Raw genomic sequence first — 17,728 nt, forward strand, 5'->3', positions numbered from 1 at the left:
GGAGGAAGGGAGGGAGGAAAGGAGGGGGTGGGGAGAAAGAGAGAGAGAGAGAGAGAGAAATACAAGATAGCTAACTACAAGGAAAGAAAAGAGGGTATTGGCACTAACGGGATGAGGAGAGGCTTTCCATAGGTGTATTTCCATAAGCTGTATCTTATGAGGCAGAGATGAGAATGGAGTGCATTTCTGGCATGGAGGAAAGCTAGTATAAAAGTACAGATTATAGGAGTGTCATGTGTAAGAAACAAAGAGAAAGCCAGTTAGGCAGGATGGGAAGTGGAGTAATGTATAATGAGACTAGAAAGATATGCTGGTGCTGAACTATGAAGGGATAAGCTAGCTTCTCTCTGCAGCAGTCTATTTATTGTTGTTTTTTTGTGAATTTGTACAATCTTCTCCCAGACGGAGGTCTTCTTTCTCTATTTAGTTATCTGATTGTCACGGGATCCCTAAGCCATGCATCTGAGAATGGTTTAAACTCTTTCAAAAGAAATGTTACTTGTACGTGAAGGCTGTTCCCATTTTTTCAGAGAGAAACAAATTGTATTTTAAAAACTATTTTTACCAGTAGGTGTAGTAATCATGATCTCAGACAAACTTAAGGATTTAATCAAAAGAGAAAAATAGGGAAACTACACTACTATTAATCAATATTACTTGAGACTATTTAAAATAACCAGACAGTATAAGGCTGGAATATCATAGGAAATGATGAGTTGGTGGACTTAGAAAAATATGGAAACACTCCAACTTGATGAAGGAAAAAGTTATCCACCCTCAGAGAAACAGAAGCCAAATAAGTATAGTATTGTCTCACATAAATGCATATGAATGTATATGTCTGTATAGAAGTATGATTATAGCTATCTAAGTATATGGATGTGTATAAAAGTGTGTGTATGTGTATATGTATGTATGTATCTTTGTATGTAGATGTGTGGGTGTATCCACAGTTGATTGTAGCTTTCTTGGGGGAGGGAGGAGGAAGGGAGAAAAAAAGAACAAAGTAGAAAGTGTGTAGCGGAGAACAAAAGAAAACTTACAAGGAAGCAAAGAAAAGATGGATAGCTCTGAACACAATGCGTAGTATTTATTATACAGACTTTCTTGAAATGGAAATTTATTGCTGCATATTTTGAATCCTCTCATGTTCTGCTATGCACATTGTGATGCTTTTTTTTCTTATTTTGTATTTCAGTTTATGTTTCTTTTTCTTATTGTGTATTTAAGTTTTAGCATTTAAGTTTAAAATAAATTCTTTTAAAAAATATCAAAGAAGTAAAATGAAAATTTAGTCATGTGTAGTCCATTCTCTAAACTGAACATCTCCAATTGTTTCAACCTGGCTGTGCCCTTCTAGACACTGTCCATTGGAAATGAAGCAGAAAATAAAAGGAAAAAATTTGAATACATGAAATCCAATTCCACCTTGTGGTAATAAGATAGAGCACTTTAATGGTGAAGCAAAATGTGATAACACAAATAATACAAGACATATTACAAACATAATGAGTTAATTATAAAGAATCCCACCACTTAGATGTATTACAGTATATTTGTTGAAACATTACAAGTTGGACAGGAATGGAAAATTTTGATAATTTAGGAATGGCTAGGGCAAATAAGAAATTACCTGGAAATCATGACTCAATCAAATGCATCTGATTGCTTTTCATTTCTGAAATCATAAAGAGGGAGGCATTGGGGATGGGGCAGTGAAGGCCTGGTGGAGGGGCGAAGTATGTGGTCATTAGCTATGTGGCAAGGAAGTTTCCAGCATGAAAGATTTCAGCTAGAATTCCAATTTTACCTCTACTGAGCACAGTCGGATGAAATAAAAAGTAAGATTTCCATTCCAAGGACCTCCCTCCCTGATTCCAGGGCTTTTATGATTGCAAATCCAATCGTGTTACTGCTGCTACAACAGCAATCACTTAGGTAAATGTTGCCCTTGTCACTGGCAGTCATATGTCTTCCAGGACCACTTAAGGTTTAGTCGGTGCTAGAAGGAAGGAAACATCAAAGGTGAGCCAACATAGAGCTTCTACTATAAGCTGGCATAGTTCAGACCACGCTTCATGTGGGAAATGGGGCTCTGCCATTTTTCTTTCCTTCCCCAAGATGGAATCATATATTGTCTTCTAAAAAGCTGCCTCCAGTCATGAGTACTTCTTCTGCTAGGTATGGAAACCTTTTCACTTTATCAGCTTTTCTGGCTAAGCAAACAGTCAAAGGCACTGAGCCTTCTGATGGTTAATTGTAAGCAAGTGGGTAGGGAAAAGGGAAACTGTCACACTAAGAAAGGGTAAAGTGAAGGTATGATAGGGCTAGGGCTCAAAGAGTAGATAACCCATCATAAGAGATATCAGGTCCCCGAAAAGGTAATACCTTTTCTTCTGACCAGTCATTGCCAGAAAATTCCTGTAAAGTAAGAAAACTAGTGAGAGAGTCACTAGCCCCAGTCAGAAATAAGACTCTTTCCGTATGTAAAGGGGAGACTTGGAAGGAACTTTTGTGCTGCATTGCCCATGACATTGCTTTCACTTACTGTGGTACAGATGACTAATGTAAGATGAGGAAAAATACCTACTCTTCCTTGTGGAAGTGCCAAGAAAAAACTCAAGGTACTTCCCTTTGGTGTTTGACCCAGGCTGGTTAGGAAAGATACTCTTTAATATATCTCTGTAAGATACATATGTTTTATCTATGAACTGTCTTTCTTTTTCTTCTCTGTCTGTCTCTCCCTCTCCCTCTGTCTCTGTCTCTGTCTCTGTCTCTCTGTCTCTGTCTCTCTCTCTCTGTCTCTGTCTCTGTCTCTGTCTCTCTGTCTCTCTGTCTCTCCTTGCAGTTACATGACCATCTAATTAAAGCACATTTTTCACTAAAAGGTGCTGAATAGGCGGGAAAGACTAATTACCTTTCCAGTGTGTGAAAAGATGCCCCCTAAGATATAACAGGCTTAGATCGCATCGGCAATATGTGTTTATTTCTAATTGTCACAGTTTTAAAAAGAGAATAGTAATCGAGATAGTGTCTACAGGAAGGTAGCCAGGAAATGTACTTTGTATTTTGTTTGTTTCAGTTTGGAGAAGAAAAGATTGGAGAGATTACAATATTCCTCTTCAAGTATGAGAAGAATTACCATGTGGCCCAGGGATTAGAGTTGTTCTGTTTGACTCCAAATACCATAATTATAAACAGCTGAATGTTGTCAAGAAGTAAGTTTAGGATTGAAATTAGGAAAATCTTTCTAATAATTAGAGCTATCCATAAGTAGAATGAGTTGCCTTGAGAAGTAATGAGTTCCCCCATATTGAAGGATTTCATGTAACATTTGTAGAACACTTAGTTTGGTACGCTACAGAGTCAATACAGGTTAGGTCATGTGGTTATTAACTAACTCTGAAATTCAGTAATTCAGTTACTGTTGCAAAAGTAAAGAAATAAAAAGGAATGCTAAAGCACTACTTCCTGTATAACATGGCTAGTAGAGCTATAATAAATTAGCAGATGTCGCATCTTCCTTAAAATGAAGGCAATGTGTGTCACCTCCTGCTCCAGGGGCTTGGCAATGTATTCACCCCCTTACTGAATTACCAGTGTGAACTTTACTCACCTGATTAAATTCTGAAAATCTTGTGTGCCTTGATAGAATTTTAAGACTTGGGCTGTTTTTTTCCATCTTCTATTAAGGTTGCTGGTCAGTCTTCAACAATTAGATTGCTTGCTTCTAGACAGCTTCTTACTCAGAAATAATTCTTTTGTGATGGATCTCCAGAGAATACTGCTTTCTATATGCACAGAGTGTGTCCCCATAACCATGTCTAAAGAGGCTAAAGCAATATTATACCTATTATATTGGCACATTAGTAAAGAATGTACTTTATTCTGCTGTTGTGGAAGAAACCATTGTACTGTATAAGACAAGGACCAATATGACGAGGGGCAGGCAGCTCAGACCTGTGACTTCATTGATGTGAGGAGCACTCTGACAGTACAGATAGGCAAATTTTAGATTAATAATTTTATATTGATATCTGGGTCACTGAGAAATTAACTTGCTCAGGGATTCTGTGGCTGACTTCCATCTACTATAAAATGTTGTTTACACAACATGGATATAAATCAGATCAAGAACTTCTATTGAAAAATGTAGAGTTGAATATCTGTAAATTTAAATAATGTTTGATAAGCAGATCATTTTTGTTTACCATTTTATCATTTCCCAATGACAAAATGGTATTATTCTCATGACTGAGAATATATTAATACGGTCTTGAAATAGAAAAGTACAACAACAAAAGGTGATGCAACCAACTCACACACACACACACACACACACACATAATGTCAAACCATCATTTGCTGGGTGGGGTGTTTTTCCCCACTGAATTGTATATAACTACAAAACAATTGACAACACATTTTTGTCAAAAACAATCATATTCTCCTAATATACATTGCTGGACAGCACTGCCCAGATTAAATTGGCAACGGATCTGACCTGATATAACATTTATCTTTTTTCTTTCTATTAATCTACAAGGTGCTTTGTCATTATATACACAGAATGATTTTTGAAAATGAAATTAAATAGCTATTTGACTGTCAAGAGAGTTTTTGAGATGACTGAAAAAAGTTGTAATTATTGCATCATAGAATTTGTAAGTGAAGCATATGACCCCGAGAACACTTGTAAACATCAAGAAATGGTGTGGCTCAGACTCCAACTACGTATGTGATTTGTTAAGACTGTTTCCTCATCTGTAAAATAGGTATAATAATACAAGGACTACTTGCGTCACAGAGCTGTTATAAAGAAAGGACTTTGTAAACCTTGAAACTCTATCTAGATGTTTACGATGATTATACCTCATTTTATCAGAGAAGACAGCAGGGCTGAATGGAATTGGAAACTAAAAGTCTTGGTACTCAATATCCCATAAGAAACAGGACATTTTAAAAAATCTATTAAGATTTAAATCAGGCTTTTCATTATGACTTCTTGTGATCTGCATGAGAAAGAGACCTCCACACAGATCACTTAGGAGTTTGTTTTAAAAAATAATGCAGGAGAGTATCTAGGTGGTGCAGTGGATAGAGCACTGGCACTGGAGTCAGGAGGATCTGAATTCAAATATGCTCCCAGATACTTACTCTGGGCAAGTCACTTAACTCCCAGTGCCTGAAAAAAAAAAAGTGAGGTGGAAATCCTGGATCATTTGCAAGAAATAATTTGCAAAATGTTTCATTAAAGAAGCAATTATAAATGGAAAAAACTGAAATGACAAGACCTGCATGTCTATTTTAGAAGATAAGAGAAATCCTAGCAATGCAAAATGCTATTCATAAAAATTTACTCTACATAGCCATGGTTAGAATGTGCTTTTTCTCCAGTTGGTAGCAATCAGATACATATTTAATGTGGTTTTGTTATATCCTATAAATGCTGGCAATAGAATCATTTCCCCCCGGGCATTTAGTGAATAATAGAAAAGGGAAAATAATGGGTACAGTTAGCACATGCTCCCACAGCCTTGTGATAAAAGGCACCATTTCCCTATGTAACACCTGTCGCACCAGGGGTAATTACTTTTCATGGTAGTCAGTACCTGAAATATTGATCACAGAACCTGTAATTTCCCCAATTTAAAACTGACAACCACCCAAATGAACCAAAATTTTACTCTCACCCAATTCCTGTGCTTACTTTGGAATGGAGACAAGCAAAAGCTCTGAACAAAACATGTTCCGATGCTTTGAAGCTCCCTTCATTTTGTGAAAGTTAAATGATCCAGTCAAGATCATAGGTTGCTCAGCCAAAGTATAGCAAGGGCTGTAGAATCAAGCTATCACTTATCAAAAATTTTCTTGAAGGAAATATATAATTCTCATATTACTTTTATTAAGTAATATAAATATAGTGATGTTAAATATTATTATAATTCATTTCTAAAGTTATAAATAAGAATTGCATACCGAATTCCTTAAGGTAGGAACAAACTCAAAAGAACCATCTGTTAAAATGCTAAGGCCTTGTTTTACTTTATTAAAAACTGGGGGCATAAATATGGAAAGAGAATCATGTGCTTATCATTTCCTGGTTCTTGGAAAAAGCAAGGAAGGTGACTAGCTATAAAGCTTTTGTGTTGACTCCCCTGTCACCTCTCTCTTTCTCTCTCCCCATCTCAGGAACCAGATTCTTCTACTGATTCTTAGAAAGAAGATTTATCTGGGAAGGTTCATCTTTTGTCCAGAATCCATTTGAAGTCTCAGTAAAGACATTGTGGAATTCTAAGGAGGGTAAATCCACATAATTCAGATTAATGAGTTAGCAGAACAGTGCATATTTTTTCCACATTAGTCATGTTGTGAAAAAAGAATCAAAACAAAGGGGGGAAACCATAAGAAAGAAAAGAGAAAGAAAATGGACAATAGCATCCTTTGATCTGCATTCAGACTCCATAGTTCTTTCTCTAGATGTGGATAACATTTTCTATCATGAGTCTTTTGGAATTGCCTTGGATCATTGTATTGCTGAGAAGGGTCAAGTCTATCATAATTGATCCTTGCACACTGTGGCTGTTACTGCGTACAATGTTCTCCTGGTTCTTCTCACTTCACTCAGCATCAGTTCATATAAGTCTTTCCATGTTTTCTAAGATCATTGAGCTCATCCTTTCTTATAGCACATTTGTGCTTATACTTTATTTTATTATATTTATAGCACATCACAATCATATACCAGAACTTATTCAGCCATTCCCCAATTGATGGGAATCTTTGCAATTTCCAGTTCTTTGCCACCAAAAGAGAGCTGCTATACTTTAGAATATATAAACTATTTTTCTTTTTCCCTAATCATATTTGGAAATAGAACTAATAGTAGTATTGATGGGTCAAAGAGTATAGGTAGTTCTTGCTGTATTTGAGCATGCATTTCATCTGAGCCAGGGGACTGGAATTCATCAAGGTCAACTCCATGCCTTCTTACTTCGACTGAATTTCAGCTCCCTAGTAGTCATTTTAAAACTATCATTTGTAGTAAAAATGGTTCTTGTCCTTGACAGAGAAAACCAGAACAAAAGTGATTGGTCATCAATGCCTTCCCTTTGTTTTCAATTGTCATAAACCAAATCCCTATGCCTATTAGACAAAGCAAAAGCAAAAATAGACCTGATTAAAAGAGGTAATCAGGGAAACTACCTATTACTAAAAGTTATCATATACAATGAAATAATATCAGTACAAAACATGTATGCACCAATGGCATAGCATCCAAATTCTTAAAGGATAAGTTAAATGCTAACTTTTAAAATGTTAGAAATTAAAGGATGCCAGGCCTAGAGGCCTGAGGGCTACCCGAGTCTTACCTTACCTGTCCCAGGTCTTCGGTTGGCCAAACCGGATAAATGTATGAGAGAAGAAACTTTCCGGAGTTGAACAAGGGTTAGGCTTTATTCAGGGTCCTGGTTACATGTGCAGGGAGAGCTCTTCCTTAGGAGGGAGAGAGAAATCTCCCAAGGAGGCAAAGATCTTACAGTAAGAGATTGGAAGCAGAAGTGGAAGTGGGGAGAGAGGGGGAGGGGAGAGCGAAGAGAGGAAAAACGGAGGAGAGGCCTTCTGTCTGTCAGGGCCCCTCCACGCTAAAAGCGCCTTCAGGCTTTCCTGACCCTAATTAAGCTCTCCAGCCATGTAGTTTGCACCTGAATACCGTGCCTGTTAGATAACAATAGGTGTGCCCAGATCCGGGACGGTCTCGAGGGCGGGGATGCTCCTCCCATCACGTTTCTCACGGGAAGAGGCGGAAATACACGAGATAGCTCGGTCTCACTCCTCAATTCCCTGGTGTTTCATGGGGGGCCTCATGAGAACTCTAAGATTTAGAAATTCCCACCTTTACCCGCCGAGACTGTCCACATGGAATTGAGCTTCCATCCCCAACAGAAGGAGTTACAGGAGGAAATAGAAAGTAAAACTATACTAGTAGGGGACTTCAACTTTCCCCTCTCTGAGCTAGACAAATCTAACCACAAAATAAAAAAGAAAGTAGTTAAGGAGATGAATTTAAATTTTAGAAAAATTAGATACAATAGAACTCTGGAGAAAATTGAATGGGAATAGAAAAAAATACACCTTTTTCTAAGCCATACATGATACCTTCACAAAAGTTTACCATATTTGGGGGCTGAAGCACCTCAAAAACAAATGCAGACATATGAAATGCACCCTCTTTACTCCAAAATACAATAAAAATTACATTCCAAAATGGTTTATTAAAAAAGGGATCATAAGTTAATTAGAAATTAAGTAATCTAATCCTAAAGAATAAGTGAGCTGAAGAATAAATCATAGGGAAAATTAATAATTTTAATTATTAATAAGATAACATTAGGATATCTCAAAAATAAGATAGCAAACCAAAATTTGTGGGATGTAGCCAAAGCAATACTTAGGGGAAAATTTATCTCTAAATGAAGAAATCAATAAAAGAGAGAAAAAGAATATCAAAGAATTGGGTATGCAACTGAAAAAAAAACTTAGAAAAATAAACTAAAATTCCTCAATTAAAAACCAAAAATGCTAATTCAGACAATCAGAGAAGAGATTACTAAAATTTTAAAGATAAGAAAAACTGAATAAATAAAACTTGGAATTGGTTTTATGAGAAAAAAATAAAATAGAAAAACCACTGGTTGATTTGATCTTTAAAAAAAAGAATAAAACCAAAGCACTAGTATGAAAACTGAAAAGAGTGAATGCAACACCAATGAAAATGAAATTAATGGAATTATTAGAAGCTATTTTGCCTAATTATGCCAGTAAAATTGACAATATAAGTGAAATGGATGAATATCTACAAAAATACAAATCTACCAGATAAACACAAAAGAAAATAGAATATTTGTATAACTCAGTTTTCAAAAACAAAATTGAACAAGTCATAAATGAGCTCCCTAAGAAAAAATCCCCAAGATCAGATGAATTTACCATGAATTCTACCAAATATTTAAGAACTGATTAATCCCAATGCTATATAAAATATCTGGAAAAATAAACAGGCAAAGAAGGAGTCCTACCAAATTCCTTTATGGTACAAATATGGTTTTAATACCTAAACCAGAAAGAGCAAAAATAAGGAAAGAAAATTATGGGCCCATTTCCCTATAGAAGGTCAATGCAGAAATATTAAATAAAATACAATCAAGGAAATTACAGTAATATTTAACAAAGATCATACACTATGATCAGGTGGGATATATATAGCAGAAATCCAGGATAGGTTGAGTGTTGGAAAACCCATAAGCATCATTAACCAAGCCAAAAACAAAAACAACAAAAAATCATATTTATATCAATAGGTGCAGAAAAAAACTTTTGACCAAATAAAATATCAGGCTGCAGCCAAGATGGAAGATTAGAAAGACACACCTACTCTAACTCTTCCCTCACAGCCCATAAAACATCTGTAAAAAATGACTCTAAAACAGTAGAGCAGCAGAAGCCACAAACAACAACAAAAGAGATTTTCTGCCCAAGGCAGCCTGGAAAGCCAACAAGAAAAGTCTATTGCACTGGGCATGGAGCAGAGCACAGCCCACAGAGCCCAGCAGAGTCTTGGCCACACAGCATCAGCAGGAACAGGATTGGAGCAGGCCTTGGGGGCAGAATCCCCAGCAGCAACTGCGTTCCCAGATCCCTCAACTCACAAATGCCAAAGATAGTTTCAAAGGTCAGTGAAAAAGCTTTTTCACCTGGGTGATAAGGGAGCAGGGTCCTCCCCTAGCCTGGGCCCCAGGCAGTGGTAGCCACATCAGCGTCCATTTTTGGAGCCCTCAGCCTAAAGACCCTGGGGGAATAGAGCCACTGATCTGGGTCTCAGTACTGAGTGGTAGTCCTGAGGTAAGGAAGAGTACTGGCATGGTGGAGCTGGTGGAGGTTCTGGAAAGGGAATTCTACTTGCAGATATTGGGCAGAAATGCTTTGATACCTCCCAGAAGAGAGCACAGGCCAGGAGAGGAATAAACTCATCTCCCTTCATTGTACCACTGTGGAGGAACTGAGAATTTACAGGTCCCCCAAGTATACCCTCCTCTTGACAAAGGATTCAAAAGTCAAGTAACTAGCTGGGAAAATAACCCAAAAAGGGAAAAAAATAAGATTATAGAAGTTTACTTTCTTGGTGAACAGGCATTTTCTTCCATTCTTTCGGGTGAAGAAGAACAATGCATACCATCAGAGGAAGACATAAAAGTCAAGGCTTCTGCATCCAAAACCTCCAAAATAAATACATAATGATCTCAGGCCATCGAAGAGCTCAAAAAGGATTTTGAAAATCAAGCAAGAGAGGTGGAGGAAAAACTGGGAAGAGAAATGAGAGAGATGCAAGAAAATCATGAAAAGCAAGGCAACAGCTTGCTAAAGAAGACCCCCAAAAAAATGCTGAAGAAAATACCACCTTTAAAGATAGACTAATTCAAATGGCAAAAGAGACCCAAAAAGTCAATGAGGAGAAGAATGTTTTACAAAGCAAAATTAGTCAAATGGAAAAGGAGGTTCAAAAGCTCACTGAAGAAAATAGTTCTTTAAAAATTAGAATGGAGCAGATGGAAGCCAATGACTTTACAAGAAACCAAGAAATTACAAAACAAAACCAAAAGAATAAAAAAATTGAGGGCAATGTAAAATATCTCGTTGTAAAAACAACTGACCTGGTAAATAGATCTAGGAGATACAATTTAAAAATTATGGGACTACCTGAAAGCCATAACCAAAAAAGAACCTAGACATCATCTTTCATGAAATTATCAAGGAAAATTGCCCTGATATTCTAGAACCACAGGGTAAAATAAATATTGAAAGAATCAGGGCAGAGCCAAGATGGTGGAATAGAAAGATGCATATACTCTAGCACTTCCCCCACAGCCCACAAAATACCTGTAAAAAATGACTCTCAACAAATCCTAAAGCAGCAGAAGTCACAGAACAACAGAGTGAAAGAGGTTTCCAGACAAAGGTAACCTGGGAGGCCAACAAAAAAAGTCTATCTCACGGGACACTGAGCAGAGTAGAGCCCAGCTCTGGCCACGTGGCAATGAGAGGAATAGGACCTGAACAGACCTCCAGGGCGAATTTCCAGCAGGAAGGGATCCCTCAATGCATAAGCGTCAAAGAAAGCTCCAAAGATCAGTGTGGGAGGGCTTTCTCAGCTGGGCAAGAGGGGAACAGGGTTCCCACAACAGTAGTGGCAATAGCAGCAGGTGGCAGCAGCAGCAGTAGCAGCAGAGGGTGGTGGGCAACTACAAGGAGGCGGCCTGGGTCCATTGTCCAGGCAGCTCAGCTTAAAACCTCAGGGGGAATTGAGTGGCTGATCTGAACCTCAGCCCTCAGTGGCAGCCTCACCCCCACCCAAAGCCTGGGTGAGTGGAGCAGCTGATCTGAATCTCAGCCTTGTACTGGGAAGTGGAAAAGCATGAGGACCCTCCTTTTGACTAAGGATTCAGAAGTCAAGTAACTGGCTGGGAAAATGCCCAAAAAAGAGGAAAAAAATAAGACCATAGAAGATTACTTTCTTGGTGAACAGGTGTCTCCTTCCATCCTTTCAGATGAGGAGGAACAAAGCATACTGTCAGAGGAAGGCAAGGCCTCTGCCTCCAGTACCTCCAAAATGAATATGAAATGGGTTCAAGCCATAGCAGAGCTTGAAAAGCATGTCAGCAGCCTGCTAAAGGAGAACCAAAAAAAAATGCTGAGGAAAATAACACCTTTAAAAAGAGGCTAACTCAATAGAAAAAGAGGTCCCAAAAGCCAATGAGGAGAAGGAGGCATTAAAAAATAGAATTAGCCAAATGGAAGAGAAGATTCAAAAGCTCACTGAACAAAATAGTTCTTTAAAATAGAAAATTGAGTTCAGGGAAGCTAATGACTTAAAATAATCAGTTAGAAAACAAAACCAAAAGTTTGAAAAAATAGAAGATAATGTGAAACATCTCATAGAAAAACAACTGACCTGGAAAATAGATCCAGGAGAGACATTTAGAAATGATGGGACTACCTGAAAGCCATGATCAAAAAAAGAGCCTAGACATTATCTTCCATGAAATTATCAAGGAAAACTGCCCTGATATTCTAGAACAAAAGGGCAAAATAAATATTGAAAGACTCTATTGATCACTTCCTGAAAGAGACCCAAAGAAAGAAACTCCTAGGAATATTGTGGCCAAATTTCAGAATTCCCAGGTCAAGGAGAAAATATTACAAACAGCTATAAAGAAACAATTCAAATGTTGCAGAAATACAATCAGGAAAACACAGGACCTGGCAGCTTCTACATTAAGGGATCAAAGGGCTTAGAATAGGATATTCCAGATGTCAAAGGAACTGGGATTAAAACCAAGAATCACCTACCCAGCAAAACTGAGCATAATACTTCAAGGGAAGAAATGGTTATTCAATGATACAGAGGACTTTCAAGCATTCTTGATGAAAAGGTCAGAAGTGAAGAGAAATTTTGTCTTTCAAACACAAGAATCAAGAGAAGCATGAAAAGGTGAACAGGAAAGAGAAATCATGAGACTTTCTAAAGTTGAACTGTTTGCATTCATACATGGAAAGATGGTATTTGTAACTCTTGAGACTTTTCTCAGTATTTGGGTAGGTGGAAGGATTATACACACACACACACACAAACACACATATATAGACAGAGAGTACAGGTTGAGTTGAGTCAAAAGAGATGATATCCATAAAAAAAATAAAACAAAATAAAAATTGAGGGGAGAGATAGGAAAATACTGGGAGAAGAAAAGGAGAAATGGAATGAGGCAGGCTGTAACTCATAAAAGAGATAAGAAAAATCTTGTCCCACGGAGGAGAAAAGGGAGAAGGTGAGAGAGGGAAAAGGAAGCTTACTGTCTTCACATATGGCATAAGGAGGCAATAATAAGCTCACTAAATTTGGTACGAAAATCTATCTTACATTACAGGAAAGTAGAGGAGGAGGGGACAAGTGGGATGAGGGGGATAATAGAAGGGAGGGCAAATGGGAGAAGGGAGTAACTAGAAGTAAACACTTTTGGGAAGGGACAAGGTCAAATGAGAGAAAAAAAGAGGGTGATAGGGTAGGATTGAAGGCAATATAGTTAGTACTACACAACATGACTATTATGGAAGTCTTTTGCAAAATGACACACATATATAGCCTGTATTGAATTGCCTGCCTTCTCAGTGGGGATGGGGAGGGAGGGAGAAAAGTTGGAATTCAAAGTATTGGAAACAAATGTTGAGAAATATTATTGCATATAACTGGGAAATAAGAAACACAGGTAATGGAGTATAGAAATTTATCTTGCCCTACAAGAAAAGAGAGAATATGGGGATAAGGGGAAAAAGGGATGTGATAGAAGGGAGGGCAGATTGGAGGAAGGGGTAACCAGAACGTGTGGTGTTTTGGAGTGGGGTGGGGAGAGATGGGGAGAAAATTTGGAACTCAAAATCTTATGAAAATGAATGATGAAAACTAAAAATAAATAAATAAAGCAGAAAAGAGAAACCAAAATAAATAAATAAAATATCCATTCCTGTTAAATAACACTAGAAAGCATAGGAATCAATGGAGTTTTCTTAAAATGATAAGTAGTATCTATCTATTACATCTGTAATAGAGAAGAGCTAATCATCTTCCCAATAAGATGAAGGGTGAAGCAAGGATGTCTATTATCACACCCATTATCCAATGTTGTATTTGAAAAATGCTAGCTATTGCAATAAGGCAATAAAAATAAACTGAAGGAAAATGAATAGACAACAGGGAAACAAAATTATCACTCTTTGCAGATGCTATGATGATGTACTTAGAAAACCCTAAAGAATCAACTAAAAACAAGTAAAAACAATTAACAACTTTAGCAAAGTTGCAGGCTATAAGATAGACACATAAATCGTCTGTGTTTCTATATATTATCAGCAAAACACAGCAGGAAGAAATAGAGATATTCCATTTAAAATAACTGCAGACAATATTAAATACCCAGGAGTCCATCTATCATCACTTATCCAAGGACTATGAATACAACTACAAATTACTTTTCACACAAATGCAGATCTAAACAATTGGAGAAATAATAATTGTTCATAGATAACAGAAAATAATGTAAAAATGACTGTTATATCTAAATTACTTATTCATTGTCATTTCAAACAAAAAACAATTATACTTATAGATCGAAAAATAATAAAATTCATCTGGAAGAATGAAAAAGCAAGCACCCTGACATACCTGGGAGGGCCTGCTATACAGGTTCTTTGATCTGCTTTTCTAAAAGAAAAGGCAAATTTTGGAGGTCAACAATCACTTTAATCAAGCACATGTATCATTCACTTGGTTCAGGGGGAAAAGACGGCACACTGAACTTCAGAGAAAATAGAAAGCAATCAAAATCAACAGACATGGCTTCCAAGAAGAGAAATATTTTTTTTCCAAATATAGGAAGAACATCTCAGGACACTTTCTGTCCCATTCTTTGTTTTTATGCTGGACTATGTGCAAAACCGTTTGCCACACAGCAAAGCCTCAGCTGATTTTGAATTTGGGATTATTTGGCCAGGACTAGGTGAAAAGTTTTTCTGTATGCTAGTCTATAAAAAAAGTTCACATGCTCACATTGTCTTAATACTTCTGTAAATTAAATTTTTATACATGAATTGTTGGTGCTACTTATAATTTATTTCATCTCCTCTCCAAAACAATGCTGGATAAACATTTACTTTTAAGTATTTTGTTCCCAGTGAGTTCAAATTCTTATAAGAGTATGGCTGTTACAAAATTACCTTTTTTAAAAAGAAAGTTTTGTGTTTTGGACTTTTTGCTACTTCATACTTGTCTTCCCACAGTCATCCAAATCAAACAATCCTATAAGACTTTAATTCAATTCTTTTTAAATTACTTTATTTGTTTTCAGCATTCTACAGTCACTTCCATATATCTAAGATTTTCTTCCCTCTTCCTCACCCTTTTTCCCCCCTACCTCCTCACTTCCTCCCTGAAATGGCATACAACTTTATATAAGTTTTATGCAGACATTCCTATTAAATACATTTTCACCTTAGTCATATTGCATAGAAGAATTAAAATGAATGGGAGGAATCATAAAACAAGACAAAACAAAACATAATATGAAAGAAAATGGTCTGTTTCATTATGTGATCAAGTTCCATAGTTCTTTCTCTGGATGTGGAAGGCATTTTGCCTCAAGAGACCACTGGGAATTTTTTAAGTCTTTCTATTGCAATGACATATTAAGTCTACCAGAAAAATTCCTCACATACTGTAGTTGTTCATTAATTCAATTCTTCAAGAATTTTCTTTCTTGTAGGATGAAATTTAATCTTTTCAAGTGTTCTTCTGGATCTTATATAATATTGAGATCCTTCAGTGATGATAATCAATTCAAACAAGAAAAAGGTTTTGGTATTTCCCCACAATGTGGATGGATTTGATGTCTCTTTTCTTTCCTAAGAGTTCAGGATTAAATTCCACTTTCCAGAGCAGTAGGAATATAAACAAATTTTCCACTTGCTGACAAGTTTGGAACTGCCTTACTAAAACTTGAATATGTTTGAGGAAGAAAAAAAAAGACAGTCAGCCAAGATTAAATGTGTGTGTGTATGTGTGTTTTCATACATATGCCTGGCTTGCAAGAGTAGGATAAAGTTAACTAAAAGTCAACAGAGACTAAGTGCCACATGAAAATATGTTATATCTTCATTATACTGTGAATTTGCCCTTTCACACAATACTACTCCCAATTTCAAAGCAGTTGGAAAGAAAATTACCATCTGACTGTATGTGATAGTTTTAACCAAGTAATTTGTAATGCCATGAGTACAAGTGTGGCTGTTTGGCAAAGCTCTGTGATTTGGGGATGCAGAAGAAATGTCATTCTTTTTTCTGGTTCCCTAATGGTATTTACTGTTGTTGTTCTTTGTACACATTCTCTCTCTCTCTCTCTCTCTCTCTCTCTCTCTCTCTCTCTCTCTCTCTCTCTCTCTCTCTCTCTCACACACACACACACACACACACACACACACACACACACACACACACATATTTCATAGCCCTTACCACCATCATCATTAATATTATCCCTATTATCCTAAGCACCTTTACATATCTTCATTCTAGTGTATAATTAGAAAGGCATATTATTTTTCAGAATTCACCATAACATGCTAAAATCTGAGGAGAGTAGACATTAGGGCATGCTAATTCAGCAAACAGCTACATTAGTGAGGACCTATAAAAAAACTGCACTGAGATGTATCCTGTGGACCAGGTCTCGAAAAATCTAAACTTATAATGCAGGCTAACTCTAAGAAGCTCAATTTCTCTCTCTGAATCATTGCCCCTGCCTGAAGTTATTCAAAAAAAAAGCCTCCTCATATATTTGGGTATTGTTCATTTTAAGTTCTTATTATCCCAAATGTGGATAATAAAATCCCAGTGCTCTTTTTTAGCACTCAAGTTATTACATATTGGGAACATGATAGCCTTTATTCTACCCCATAGAAAGTAAAATTTAAAAGTATCCATAAACAAAAATAGGCACTCGTAAACAAATACATAAAATGCTTAAAAACTCCATCAGAGCCACCTCCTCCCTTGGATAAGAACTGAATTTAACATTACCATAGGAAAATCTTTATATTTAATTAGTTCTCTTTGCTATAAAGTGACACCAATAACCCAAATATTCAGAGTACCATTTGGTGGTTTAGACACCCCTCAAATGAGGAAACCAGGACAGAAAGTTAAATGACTTTCCCAAGGTCATTCATCCAGTAAATATCTGAGACGTAATTCAAACTCAGATCTTCCTGACTCCAAGGCCAGCACTCTATCCACTGAGCCCTCTGACTGCCTGATAAAGACATTGAATTAGATTACATCTCCAACTTGTTCTGCTTAATTAAGGAAGCTGTTGACTGAAAAAATGGGAAATTGATAAAAACTTAGAGAGTTGGTCTGACTAGCACAATTCTTAGAGTAATCTAACTAAAGCAAAATAGTCACTACAATGAAGAGACCAGAGGATCCCGCAGAGTCACAGAATCACAGAATTAGGAGCTTAAGGGAACATCAGTACCATCTAGGCCAATCCACCCAAAACTACTTTAGCCAGTAGATATTTGGTCTCTGTGTCAGAGACATAAATTTAGACATGGAAGAGACTTAGAGAACATCTCACAGAACCCTCTCTTACTATTAGCATCACTTTGCAAAACAAACAAACAAATCTGGTGAGAAACTGAAACTGCAGAGAACCCGAGTATGTGTAAATGAAACTAAAAAGAGGAGAACAAAATAGCCATGAAATGGAACAGATCTGCTGAATTTTATGGCAATGTGTCCTCAGCAAAGACAATAGCAGAAAGACTATTATATTTGGATTTTCATTCTCTATTCTCAGTGCTGAAATACAATATAACAGGGTGACGATGGCACTTAATAATAATAACTAATGTGTTAAGTGCTTCAAAGCACTTTACAGTCATTATTTCATTTTAATATATACTACAGCCCTGTGAAGTAAACATTACAGGCATTATTTATTATACCATTGTTATAGATGAGGAAACAAGCTTGGAAAGGTTAAATGATTTTTTTTCATGGTCACATAGCTCATAAATGCTGTGAGTTGAGAACTGAGGTCTTCCTGATATCATGGCC

This window comes from Notamacropus eugenii, chromosome 7, assembly GCF_028372415.1.
Source record: "Notamacropus eugenii isolate mMacEug1 chromosome 7, mMacEug1.pri_v2, whole genome shotgun sequence".
Classification (NCBI taxonomy): Eukaryota; Metazoa; Chordata; class Mammalia; order Diprotodontia; family Macropodidae; genus Notamacropus; species Notamacropus eugenii.